Here is a 14,900-nt window from a genome sequence, read left to right as displayed (position 1 = left end):
ATCAACTAGTTCAACAAAATTACATTCTATAATGACATTGAAGAACTAGATACTTTGACAAAACTGAAGAGCTACCAAAATGAATTCTAGAATGTAGCTAGAAGCCCAATGACTTGTATGGAGAAACAATCTTAGAATAAATCATTGCATGATTCATCTTCAGTACACAACACACTAGAGAAGGTTTGATCAAGTACCTTTTTCTCATGCCAAAGAATAGAGGTCTAGATCACATTATACTCATTGTTGGCTATTACAGCGAAGTTATGGCATGTGTGTGCTTAGAGAATTTTCTATGTATTTTTTTTAACTATTAAAACTTTTCATTCATTCCAATTTGAGATTTATGCATTTTGAGTGAGGTTTGTGTTTGTCAATTACCGAAATAGCCAAGAGTGAGTGTAATGTGACCTAACACCAAAACATGAATAATGAAATAGCATTGAAGTGATTATCCAGTGTGTTTGTTTGTTTAGACCCCTTAAAGCAGATTGTTTAACCTAATATATTAGCCAAGTGATTACTTAGGTTAATTATTCAAATCTAGATTAAACAATAATAAATCATATGATGCAAAGCAGCGGAAAGTAAAAAACACCATGATATGATGACCTAGGAAAACTAATGAAACGAACCGTCTCAAGGTAAAAAAAACCTGGGGAGGATTCAACCTAGCAATCCTCAAGGTAAAACAAATCCACTATAAGATAATCGAAGTTTTTACAATCAGATTTAACCCTAAATCTATTGCTACCTTTAGTGGTAACTTTGACACGATTACATGCAAGTTCCGAATCCACGAACTCCTTCTCTTCTTGAACTTGCTGCAACACAAGCACCCACACTTGTGACTTTGAGATCCCACTCAAAGGTTTCAAATCACTTTCAGTTGTTGATCTTTGTAGTAGCAACTAGGTTCTACCAATGCTTGATTGTAGATCTTGCTCCGGTAGATGCTTGCATAGTTAGAAGGTACAACACCTCTCGAATCTCACAAGGAGTAACTCATAAGTCTTCCAAAGGTCTTCCAAACGTAGCTAGGGTTTTCCTTTTTATATGTGGACAAGTTGGATTGAATCCCTAAAAGTTTTTGCGGGCTTGGGCCTTGTTTTAAAATTCTGCAAAATTTGATTTCTGCGATTTTCGATCAGTCAAATCTAATTTTCGATCGATCAAGCTTGGCAGATTCTCAACTCTCTTTTCTCTAGTTAGCTCAAACTTGAAGCTTGAAACACACATCTTTGAGCAATGCCTAACACATAAACTAGACATGTTTTGTTCTCAGTTTGCCAACACATACAAAATAGAATTCTAAACATTTTATCCTAAATCTTTAGAACTTAACAATCTCCCCATTTGGTAATCCATGACAAAACATGCATACAAAATGAATTGCTCAAATCAAACACCAGCCCAATTACAATGTGTTGCCTTAATACAATTCTATCACAACTACTAACTATTAGTTGCTAGTATAGACAGCAATTGCTAAAAGAATTAACCTTTAAATTCTTGAAACACTGAAAACAAACCATAAATGTATGTGTGGAAAATACAGTTCAAATCCAAAGTAAAAAATCTGATCTTTAATTCACAAAACATATAAAGAGAGACAGTAATATCATAATGAATAAACTCATCATTAATAACTGTCATAATTGTCACACCCCAAACCCAATACCCGGATTTGTGACCATGACCGGCATGCTAATATCAAGCTTAAACTTGATATTAACAAGAACCAACTTAACTTTTACAAAAGCTTTTTTTTTTTTTTTTTCATTCTTGTTCCTTTACTTCTTGATATAATTTTTCACTTGATAGTCAGAGCATCTACACTGTACTCGAAATATAACATAATCCACCAATCATTTAATTTCCACACTTTCACATAATACATCTCTTAATACTTTAAGGTACACAACTTTCATTAGATCCTAAAATACACAATACTACAAAGCTAAACATCAAATTGCTAATTTAAGATCTATACATATAAAACTAAAACCAGCTCCTTCCAAACTCGACTACGGCTCCCTCTGCTCCAAAATAAAATCTGCTAACTGAAAGAGTGGAAGGGGTGAGCTACACAGCTCAGTAAAGGTAAGATATATGAGAATTCAATAAGGATGCATGTAAATCAAATCATTTCATTCTATGAACATTCGAATAGGAGAACATTTTTTTTTCATGCATAGTATTTTATACTATTCATAATAATAGCTTATACGCTCTTCATAGAAAATAATTGTTCTCCTTTTTCTTATCAGGTTAATATTACCAAAACCTTTCGGATTAAGCTTATTTCATTTCCTACAAAGTCACCATATGTATATTCTCATTACAAAATAATAATTTTAACTTAAATCAGATAATCGGCAACTTTGTATTAACTTAGAAACATCTTGACCCAATAAGAAAATCTTTCTTTATAAACATTTTCCTGAAAAATATTATAACTTTCATAATCATAAAACTTAACATTTCATAAAGAATAGGTATCTGATAACTTTCAAACATATCTTGCACTTTCATCAGAAGTTTTATCTTTATAGCACAATAGAACTTCAGAAACTTTTATCTTTAATGAACAGCTTTTCTTTTCATCAGAAACTTCTTACTTTCATGAGAGCTTTTAACTTTTCACAATGCATTTAACAAAATCATTCTCTCATGATTAATAACATAATATAGCTGTTCATAACTAACTTATTGGTTAGCCCATATCTGATAAATCTGTACTTATTTGGGAGGCTTCTACCACCACGGTGCTAGGCATCCAGCATTCCCCATAATGCCAGGTATTCCCGGGATCACATCATAATACATATTTTCTAACCATGGGGGTAGGTTGGCTTCCCCCACAAGTTGGCCGTAACCAACAAGGGGTGGGTACAGCAGAGCCAGTCCCATTTAATGGCCAATCATATAACATTTTTCATGGAAAGTCAGTAATTAACCCTTACTGACAGAGTTCAGATTATCAGAGGACATAACCCGAAAACATTTCGTACTTTACATTATACTGAAATTTCTTATTTTGCATAACATCTCATAATAATAGCATTTCCATTCTTTTCATTAAACATCATGTTCGTGGAAATTAGTAATGGCATCAATATGCTTAAATCATATACATAAGTTTTTGGAAAGCTCACGAACATATCTTTGTTAGAATAATGATTACATGCCATATCTCTAATAAAAAACATTTTAATACATAATATACTTTAAAATAACCTCATGACTTACCAAATGCCCATATAACTTATCCCTTACCTGAAAGCAGAGGAACTGAGAGCCTACAGTCAAAGGAGCTTAGACTTGGATACTGGTAACACCTAAACCATAAGTCAAAGCTTATTACTATCCATAATTTCCTTGTCATAGACTTACACATTCATCTCAAAGCCTATCTCTTAGAATCAAGAAAATCCTAATCCCACCTCAACGAGGTTCCCACAAACAAAAATACATTCATCAAACAACAGGTACAAAATCCTAGAGAAACCAACATTCTTATATTAATCCCATATCTCTAGAAGAGCCAACTTTATTTCAAAAGGTGCTTTGAGATTAGGGCAATAATGATGCATAAATATAAAATCTTTTAAGCATGGTTATGTAATTATATACATTCATATGATAACATACAACACGTCGGACAAAACAGCTTCATAAATACAACCGTCGCATGGTTTAGAACCCCTTCCTTTGAGTACTAAACCTCAAAAAAAGTTACACAAAAATTAATCTATGATCGATACATACCAAAAGATAAGAATATTAAATTATAGCTCAAAAAATTCACCCTAACTTGAGAATTAAATCCACAAAGTTAGGTGTAGCGTATGTTGTTCACTGCTCATTTCAGCAGCATATGCTTCATTTTTAAAATACAAACAGGCTGTCCACACACATCAAATTGTCATGAAATTTTACATAACTACTCCCCTGTATGTCCAGTATAAACCATAAAAATTTCGAAGTCAAAGCATAAACCCATGATTTACTAAAAATCACGCAAGACAGCATACTCAAATCTGTCCTGACAGAATTTCACGCAACTTATAAATTAAACCATTATTTTTATATTAATCAAATTGATGTGAGACCACTTTCATAACAACCATGTGTGTCTTAGAATTAATAAAAACTACTCCTAGCATCCTAATTCACAGAATATGATTTAATACATATTTTTCTTGTTGTAAACATCAAATCTGTCACAGAGACAGCTTCAGTACATATTCTTACAAAATCATCAACAAATAGCAATAGGCCTTAATTTCATTTGGGTATTTTTGTAACTATAATAAACATACTAAAATATGTTATTAAACATTCAATAAACCATAATATCATCAAACCTTCAAATCACTAAACAGAATCATAATTCAGCCTATAAAATCAGGATAGAGGTTAAAGAAGTAGAAATAAACAAATGAAGTTTTGATTACTTACCCCCCAACAATTTGAAGCTGAAATTTTAGTGTTAACCCTTTAATTTCTTCCTTAGAGAGGGATATTTTGTTTTGGTGAGAGAGGGAGGGCTGCCATGTAAGAAGCAAAGGAAGAAAAGAGAAAGAAGAACAAAGAAAGAGGAAAAAGGAGTAGAGGGGCTGGACTTCTGATCTGATGCGGCCAAGAAAATAAGGTAAGGAGAAGACTTTTGGGGCACAAAAGAAGATAAGAGATGTGGAAAATTTTGGGTGGATACGTGTATGGCTAGGGAAAGAAAAATCACACCCACTTTTCAACTTTGTTGCATTCACACTCAAACTTTCCTACAAAAATAATTTCTTGCATTCACACTCACCCTTTTCTACAAAAATAATATCACTTTGCATATACATATATATATATATATATATATCCTTACCTTTATAAAGTTATATCCATCACATTAAAAGAGCATATATGTTCTATAATATCTCATGCATCATACACAGTTAAAACACCAACAACTATATATATATATATATATATATATCTCATAACTTAACCACTTAATATAGTTTTGCACATACTAAGTATATATTTATAATACAAATAGCCATTTCAATTATTTATAATCTTTACAATTCTTATTCAATGACATTATAAAATAATATGTTTATTAAATACTCTTACATTAATTTTTGTAAGTAAGTGGCTTAAAATATTAATAATACTTAACCACTTAAACACATAGTTTAATTATAAAAATTGGGTCGGGGTGTTACAATAATCAAGAATCAAATCAATGTTTGTGAAACAAGAACAGAAGAAATAAATATATACAACCACATATACAAAAATACATCAAAGTAAGAACTCCCCAAAACTCTCCCTATATACAAAACCTCCTTGCTCTCCCCTAAATACAAAAGCCCTAAACCTCTAACCTAACAACCTACTCCCCCTTCCAAAGGCAACCATCAAGGGTCAGAGGGTGGAGGAGGTGGGAAAACACTCTTATACTCAGCAAAATCTGCTCTCAGGGTAGCAACCTTTATGAGTAACTCATCAATAAGTTGTCCATGAGCCGCTTGAGTAGTCATAAAGGACTCCATCATGGCACAGAGTGAGAGAGGAGGGGTAACTGTAGGGTCAACAATATCATCATACTAGTAGGATCCACATGAACCTCCTTAGCAACAGGCTGATCACCAGAGGCAGGAGCTGCAGTAGAAGCATCACCTTTTGGTTTCTTTGAAGTCCCAGTGCTTGGTTCAGCACTCTTCGTCTAAGCCTGTCGCTGTCTGAGAAAAGTGGCTCCAATAGGGGCAATGGTATGAACTAATTCTAGAGCAGGAAAGTCTTCTAACCCTAGAAAATTCAACACCCTACATATAAACACAGGAAAGAACAGCTTTTGTGCTTTGGACTTACTCCTATAAATTTCAACAATGGTTTGAATGAATAGGGAAGGAAAACACATGGACTCGTCTGTGATAAAGGCATAAAGAAAAGCACACCTGTCTAAAGGAATTGTGTGAACATGAGAGATAGGGTAGATATTATGACAAACTATCCTTAAATAAAGATGGTTAAGCTTAGTAAACTCACATGAGTTTATCCTTAGTTTAGATCCCCAAGTTATTGCTCTTCCACAAAGTAAAGACATCACATCATTTATAGGAGGTGACTCAGTGTATGGATATGTGTGTAAGGTTGAATTAATTCAACCATCTAATTGGCTTTATTCCGTGCCAAATTTGCTTGTAATTCAGCATTTAGTAACCCTGTATTTAGGTGGGATTGTTGTAAGGGTAGTGAGTGAGATAGAGTGAAGATTGCTCAAGAGTGTGCAAGAAAACAGAGTGTCGCGGCTGGGACTCGCGGGTGGACTCGCGGCTGCAAGCCGCCAGAAGCTGCACACGTGCCAAGCATGCTGGAAGATGAACAGTCATGCTAGCTGGAGCACTACAGGACAAAACAGGACAACTGGCCATACGGTTAACTCGCGACTGGATCTCGCGACTTGGTCAAGCCGCGAGGTCAAGCCGCGAGCCACCCCTGTTTTGGAAAAACCTGACGTTTCACATTCCTCTCCACTCCAGTATAAATACCCCTTTAACCCACGATTGAAAGAGAGCTTCCAGAGAGAATTTTGAGAGAGAAACCCTAAAGAAAAACAAGATTGTTTCACACACAATCCCTACCTTAGAGTCTCATCAAAATCCCTCACTCTCTTCCTCTCCATTGTCAAAACCTTGAGAGGCATTATACCAAACCTGGTTCTCACCATTATCATCTCTGTGAGACAGTCGTTTGGAGTTCTGGGAAGCAGTTAGGAAGGAGCCAATATTCATTGGTTGATGCTACGGTGTAGTAGCGGAATCCGGGAAGCTAGAAAAGAAAAAGGTTCGGCGCAACCTCGTTGGAGCAAGAAGCTTGGAGGGCTTAGGTGCACTGGGTAGATTAGGCTTGGAGGGTCTATTGCTGTCCTTGTATCCCAACTGTATTTTCTAGTGGATTGATTACCGCTTGGAGGGCGGCGGAGAGGTTTTTCGCCGAGGTCTTCGGTTTCCTCTTCGATAACACATCGGGTGTTATCTGTGTGTTTGCATCTTCCTTCCTCTCTATCTCTGCCTTTACATTATCTGCTGTGGTTTTATTTTGTTTTGGCTTAGATAGTTGTTTTTCCAATTTCATATTATAGCATGTGTTAAGTTTCCGCACACTAGTTGTTTGACGTATTGCTTGAGTTGGTTAAGTTATTTTTGGGGGTCTAAACGTTCAAAAGTGTTTTTGTACACGTTTTTGAACTTTCAATTGGTATCAGAGCGGGTACACAGCTGTTTGGTTTCATTACCATTGTGTGATCCTTGACTCCCTTTTTGAGATGGATAGGTCTCAATCCCTTAATGCACCTCCATATTTTGATGGAAGTAATTATGCGTTTTGGAAGGTTCGTATGAGAGCTTTTCTATGCTCTATTGATGAATCAGTGTGGGATGCTGTTGAGATTGGTTGGACCAAACCTGAGGCAGCCAAATCCACATGGGATAAGGCAGCACTTGCTGCATCTAATGCTAACAGTAAAGCACTAAATGCTATTTTCTGTGGTATGTCTCCAGATGAATTTCACAGGATTTCTCACATTACCATTGCCAAAGATGCATGGGAGATTCTGGAAACAACTTATGAAGGCACGAAGAAAGTGAAAGACACCAAGTTACAAATGCTGACCACTCGGTTTGAGGAGCTTAAAATGAGTGAGGATGAGTCTTTTGACTCTTTCTATGGGAAGCTAAATGAGGTGGTTGTCAGTAAGTTTAACTTGGGGGAGAAAACGGAGGACTCAAGGATTGTAAGGAAGATCCTTCGATCACTGCCGGAAAGTTTTCGTGCTAAAGTGACAGCCATTGAAGAGAGCAAGGATCTTGACGACATCAAGGTACAGGAGCTGGTTGGTTCTCTACAGACTTATGAGATGTCGCTGCCCAATCAACGGAAGAGTAAATCCCTTACTCTAAAGACCATTAATGAGAAGGTGGAAGATCAAGGCTCATCGGGAGAAGATATGGTTGACAAAGATGTAGCCTATCTTGTTAAAAATTTCAGAAAGTTTTTGAAATTCAAAAACAATGGAAAATTTGATGATAAGAGAAAATTCCAAAATTCTGGAAGGGAAAAGAGGGATTTCAAAAGGAAAGATGGAAAAGAATCTCAATCCACACAAGGTGTCACTTGTTTTGAATGCAACGGGCATGGACACTTTAAGAAGGAATGTCCGAATTATTTGAAATCGAAAGGCAAAGTGTATGCCACGACCTTGAGTGACTCAGACTCGTCTGACTCAGAATCTGAAGAGAGCTGTGATGGAGAGGGGAACTATTCAGCTTTCATGACTATTGCTCATGTTGAGTCTTCGGATGAGTTGAATTTGCTTGTTCAAGACCTTGGAGAACATAGTGATGATGACTCACTAGGAATTGTTGAAGAATCAGAAGCTGAAGAAGAAGAAAGCACAGCAACTCTTCAAGAGAATTATAACTCACTCTTGGAGAAGTCGGGTGAATACACAAGGGTGGCCAAGGCTGCTGTGAGAAAAATGAAGAAGGCTGAGGAGGACTACAAAAGTCTCCTAATCCGGTATAGGGAGGCCAAATGCGAGATTGAAACACTGAATGGTGAGCTGTCCGAAGCTTACACTAAAGTGAGATTTCTTGAGAATGAGGTTGTGCAAGCAAATGCTAAAATAGAGAGGGTCACCACCAAGAAGCTAGATGAGGTTATATCTTCTCAAAAGAGCTTTTCAGACAAATCCGGACTGGGATATACCGGAGGAAGTAGTTCATCTGGAAATGTCACCAAAGAAGTGAAGTTTGTAAAGGCCAAAGATCCAGTTGTAGCTGAACTTACTGGTGTGAAGCTCGAGGTGGAGCAGAAGAAGAATGTGGTGGACCAACGGATGCTGAATCATCGTAATCAGTCTGTGGGCAGGTCTGAATCTCGTGCCAAGTCACGTCCACGACCACAAAGAGGTCCTAGAGGAACGTATGTGTGCCATTATTGCGGACTTCAAGGGCACACTCGACCAAATTGCCAAAAGCTGAGAGCAAAGAACAGTGCAACTCCTCAAAGGTCAGGAGGACCCAGAATTGATAGGAGAACTTGGGCAGGTGATCAATCTAGAGAGCAAAATGGAGATCCCGGAATGATGAACGTGATGAAGATGATTGGTGCATTCACCAACTGCTTGGAAAGCTTCTCACGAAGGTTTGAAAGCCCTAACTCCCGTACCCAATCCTTTAAGGAAATCACCCCAAACGCAAGTGACGTGTGGGTGAAAAGGGGTACTCATGCATAAGCATTACAACATGTCCATGCATTAATACTTCCTATGCTTTGTGACTATGTTTGTTTGGTATGCTTGTTGTTTTTGATTTTGGTTGTTTGCTTGTCTTCTTGTGAATATTTATTAATTTTGTTTTATCAATCTTTTTGTTTCATGTGTCAAAAATCCAAAAATCACATAAAAATTAGAAAATCAAAAAGCTTGATTGACTTTGTTGAGTTTTTGTCTCAAAACTTGTTTTGCCTTGTACCTTTGTGCTAATGGCTTTGTGCATTTTCGAGCATTGCTTGTTTTCATGCACTCATATCACTGTGGGAAAAATCTTGAAATCTATGTGATTGTTGTAAATAGATCTTCAAACTTGTCATGAATGATTAGTGAATGATTATGTTGATCTTGAGACATGCATAGACTTGTGTCTATATATCTTCCCACTTTTTATTTTTTTTGTTTTGCTAAAAAGAGCTCACCAAATGTAAATCTCCAAATGAAAAGAGATATTGAGCTGCAAAAGCCTGTCGCACATTCTAGTATTTGACTAGGAAAAAGGGTAAGCGACCTTATATTAAAAGTGAAATTTCATTCAAAAAGGCCAAAGGCCTGTTCTTCAAAGAGAAATGTTATCTATCCCTCTCACAATGAGAGATGATTGCCTCAAAAAGATCAAAAAGATCAAATGTTATGATTGATAGTGGAGTCAAATGAAAAGCTCCAAGTTATGTTATCAAGTTGTGTGGGAGGTCATATATACATATTTCTATAATTGAGATGGGCCACATGATCTAGTGCTAATTGTGTATGCCTTGGTTGAATTGATCATTGAAGCTTCACATTAGACAAAGGACTATCTCATTGTTGATATCCACACACAACACACAAGTTTATGTTCAATAATTGCCATATTCATTTGTGTGATTGTACTTGATAAAATGTGTTTTCACATGCTCTATCTTTGTTAATTCAAGCACAAAAAGATTTTTGAGTGTTTTAGGTGTTTTTGGAAAGTATTTTGTTGGAAAAATCTGAAAATTTCAAAAATACAGTTTTGCCCTGTTTTGGCGGCTCAGTCGCGGGTATGTCAAGTCACGAGCCTCAGTCGCATCTTCGCTGGTCATTTTTGGCGACTTGTTCGCGAGTGGAAGGTCCAGTCGCGAGGTTCACTCAGAGATTTTCGCGGCTCAGCTCGCGACTCACTCGCGGGTAGACCTTCCAGTCGCGAAAAACACTTAGAAAAATTTTTCAAAATTTTGTTCTTGAGTGCTTTGGCGGCTTGAGCTGGCGACTGTGTGGCGACTTAATCCAGTCGCGAAAATCGCGTGTTTTGCAGAAACAGGAGCAGTTTTTAAACTTTTTCAGTTTTTCCCTCGAATTTTTGTGACTGTTCATCTTCTCTCTAAACTCTCTCCCTCCCAAACACTCCGTGCTCCCTTTTCCAATCTCTAGTGTTGCACTCTTATAGCTCAAAATCGTCAAGTTACAGATGGCTCCCTCACCTCAGAAGAAGAAATCTACTGCAAAGAAGGCTGACAAAAGATTAAAGATGAATTCTAGATTGTTTAGGTCAGTTCACCACTTTGAGAGATACAAGGATAACTTCTTAAATGCAGGAATCATTCAAGAGAGATTTGTGGATTTGGAAGACTTAAGGCAAACATTTATTCCCAGCTGTTTTAAAGGAAGGGGATGGGAAAAGCTTCTGGGTGGTTTCCCTGTTGTGTGTGAACCCTTAATTAGGGAATTTTACTCAAATGCTGTGATAAAGGATAATGAATTGAGTTGCTGGGTGAGGGGTAAAGAATTTGTCTTGGATGCTCATGTCATAGATGATGCATTAGGGCTTGAAGGATTAGATGATGAAGAATTTATCAATTACAAGGATAGGAGTGTGTCTATTGAAACAATTCAACAAAGGATAGGTGGGCAGAGAGAAGGGAAATGTTTGAATACCACTGCCTTTCCAGTGGACATGAGGTGCCTTACAATAATTATGATGTTTAACCTCTATCCCATTAGGAAATTGACTACAATCAACTGTGCTAGAGCAGTCTTTCTGATGGATCTCAAAGAAAAGAACTTCATAGACATAAGTTCCCACTTTTATGACACCATTGTGGATGAGACTAGAACAACCTCTAGGCCTAAATTGATCTTTCCAAGTTTGCTAATGAGGATTTTTAGGAGTAAGGGTGTTCCAATCCCTCAAGACATCAGTCCCATGTCTACACCCTCTGCAATCAACAAGCTTACCTGCAAAAGGATAAGTGTCAGGCTTCCAGGAGAAGAAGATGAAGGTGATGAAGGAGAGGCTGCTCCAATGGAGACTGAAGCAGAGGCAGCAGGGCTTGCATCAACTTCAACACCTAGGAGAAGTGGCAAAAGACACAGAGCTTCAACCTCTGCAGACACACCTCCAGATGCTTTCCAGATCATTCTGGAAAGGCTTGATGGGATCAGGGCAGTTCAAACTGAGCACTCTGACAGGATGAGAGCCATGCAAGACCAGATTGATGTCTTGGCTGCTACACTTGACAGCTTCACAACTCAGCATGACAAGTGACCCTTTGGCCATTCCTGTCAAAAAGGGGGAGAAGTTCATTGATGATTGAGCAGCAGAAAAGCAACTCTTAAGGGGGAGTAATTAGTTGAGGGGGAGTAATGTGTTTATATATGTTTATGATTTGGGTATTTTAGTGTTTTTATGGTTTTGATACACTGTGTTTTGGTATATAGATGTTCCTAACTCCTTTCATATACTCTTGGTTTAAACTTTAATATATGTTTGATGATGTTTTTCAGGAAGTTATTTGGTTTGTACCCATATGCTTTTGTAAGCTTTTAGGGTTAATGTTTTATGCATAGTTTGTAGGCTTTATGGTATGTACCTTGCTTAAGTGCAGCCTTTATGCTATGTTGAAATCAGTACTTTAATCTAAATGTTCTGCATTTTGGTTTATGTACTGTCACTCTTGTGCCCTTGTAGGATTGTTCCTAGATGCATATGCCTTGTGTGCTATGCATTGGTTGAGTGTTGTGCATACAAGTGTCTTGCCTTGTGCTTGTTAACTTGTATGTCCTTGTGTTCATTCCAAGTGTGAATGAGCACTGTGATCACTACCTTGTGGTGTTCACTTGATTGATCAAGCCATGGTTTGTTTATTAACTCCATCTTTGCTTGATCTCATATTGCCTGTTTCATATGCATTTATAATTTTCTGCTTACAATGATCATGGTGTATTGTTGTGTTTCAGGAGTTTATGGTCATATGATTCAAGTGCTTCACAGCTTCTAGAGTTAAGTGTGAGTGAGTTTTGTTCAACTGTTCCCAACTCACATGTTAAGTCTAGAGTCTGTTTTAGGGTTTTGTCACGGAATAGCCAAAGGGGGAGATTGTAAGGTTGAATTTATTCAACCATCTAATTGGCTTTATTCCGTGCCAAATTTGCTTGTAATTCAGCATTTAGTAACCCTGTATTTAGGTGGGATTGTTGTAAGGGTAGTGAGTGAGATAGAGTGAAGATTGCTTAAGAGTGTGCAAGAAAACAGAGTGTCGCGGCTGGGACTCGCGGGTGGACTCGCGGCTGCAAGCCGCCAGAAGCTGCACACGTGCCAAGCATGCTGGAAGATGAACAGTCATGCTAGCTGGAGCACTACAGGACAAAACAGGACAACTGGCCATACGGTTAACTCGCGACTGGATCTCGCGACTTGGTCAAGCCGCGAGGTCAAGCCGCGAGCCACCCCTGTTTTGGAAAAACCTGACGTTTCACATTCCTCTCCACTCCAGTATAAATACCCCTTTAACCCACGATTGAAAGAGAGCTTCCAGAGAGAATTTTGAGAGAGAAACCCTAAAGAAAAACAAGATTGTTTCACACACAATCCCTACCTTAGAGTCTCATCAAAATCCCTCACTCTCTTCCTCTCCATTGTCAAAACCTTGAGAGGCATTATACCAAACCTGGTTCTCACCATTATCATCTCTGTGAGACAGTCGTTTGGAGTTCTGGGAAGCAGTTAGGAAGGAGCCAATATTCATTGGTTGATGCTACGGTGTAGTAGCGGAATCCGGGAAGCTAGAAAAGAAAAAGGTTCGGCGCAACCTCGTTGGAGCAAGAAGCTTGGAGGGCTTAGGTGCACTGGGTAGATTAGGCTTGGAGGGTCTATTGCTGTCCTTGTATCCCAACTGTATTTTCTAGTGGATTGATTACCGCTTGGAGGGCGGCGGAGAGGTTTTTCGCCGAGGTCTTCGGTTTCCTCTTCGATAACACATCGGGTGTTATCTGTGTGTTTGCATCTTCCTTCCTCTCTATCTCTGCCTTTACATTATCTGCTGTGGTTTTATTTTGTTTTGGCTTAGATAGTTGTTTTTCCAATTTCATATTATAGCATGTGTTAAGTTTCCGCACACTAGTTGTTTGACATATTGCTTGAGTTGGTTAAGTTATTTTTGGGGGTCTAAACGTTCAAAAGTGTTTTTGTACACGTTTTTGAACTTTCAATGTGGGTTTACAAACCAAAGGTACACCTAAAGCTTCAGAAACTACATGTTTATTTATCCTAAACTCTTTACCTCTAATCCAAGTAGTCAAATAATGACCACCTGTATCCTTAGAATAAATAGAGAGGTTCAAGTAGAACTCTCTAATCAAGGTAGCAAGAGGAGGATCAAAAACATCACACAAAGATACCCAGTTCCTAGATACTAGACTCCTACGAATAGAAGGATCTAACTCATCTAGGATAATCTGTCTTTCCCCCTAGAAAGACTTTGGCATACTTTTGTTATTCAACATGACTCTAGCCATCTCTTGAATTACTCTATTCTTTCTTTCCATGACCCAATTTTGTTGAGGTGTCTTGGGTGAGGAAAATTCTTGCTTAGTTCTCTGATCATTGCAAAAGGACCCGAGTTTAGAGTTCTCAAACTCTCTTCCATGATCACTTCTAATTCGAGCAATCAATGTATTCTTCTCTACTTGCTGCTTCTTGAATAGATGAATTCACTTGTCAGGAGCTTCAGATTTATCCTTCAGGAGAATCACCCAAGTGTATCGTGTGAAATCATCCACTACAACAAGAAGGTACTTCATTCCACCTAAGCTTTGAACTTTGGCAGGACCCATGAGATCAATATGAAACAACTCTAAAGGTCTAGATGTCTGGACTTCACTGATTGATGGATGCTTAGCTTTCACTTGTTTACCAATTTGACATGGTCTACAAATACTCTTCTCTAACTTCTCAAACTTTGGTAAACTGAGGATTGCTTCACACTTAGAGATCTTCTCTATTTGCTTGTGGCTAGCATGTCCTAATCGTTGATGCCATAGGTCCACCTGATTAATTTTTACACTATAACACTTGTGACTTATACTTGGTGTTATACTGTAACAATTATCAACGGTCCTTGTAAAGTTGTGATTTTCAACTAACTTGTGTTAACTTTAATTCTGTGTCAAATTTGATTGTAATTTCTTCAATCATTTTTCCTGTATGTATGTGGGTTTATTTGTAAGGGATGAGTGTGAGAGATCGGTGAAAAATCAAGCTTCAAAAGATGAATTGATAGAATTCACGACTAGCTTGCGAGTAGCTCACGAGAAGCAACCC

The 14,900-nt window shown here is 37.8% G+C and overlaps 1 long non-coding RNA gene across 1 annotated transcript; it reads right to left on the bottom strand.

The window, feature by feature from the left end:
* Positions 1–1,852: 1,852 nt before the first annotated feature.
* Positions 1,853–4,777, bottom strand: LOC126725155 (uncharacterized). The gene is made up of 2 exons (XR_007655334.1): positions 4,465–4,777; positions 1,853–3,341 (listed from the first exon to the last, which is right to left on the bottom strand). It is a non-coding gene; the product is annotated as an uncharacterized LOC126725155 (long non-coding RNA).
* Between the last annotated feature and the right edge of the window lie 10,123 nt (positions 4,778–14,900).

The sequence above is a fragment of the Quercus robur genome, chromosome 5, assembly GCF_932294415.1.
Source record: "Quercus robur chromosome 5, dhQueRobu3.1, whole genome shotgun sequence".
In the NCBI taxonomy this organism is placed as follows: domain Eukaryota; kingdom Viridiplantae; phylum Streptophyta; class Magnoliopsida; order Fagales; family Fagaceae; genus Quercus; species Quercus robur.
The sequence above is the reverse complement of the archived record's forward strand: the minus strand, read 5'-3'. Positions and strand labels throughout refer to the sequence as shown.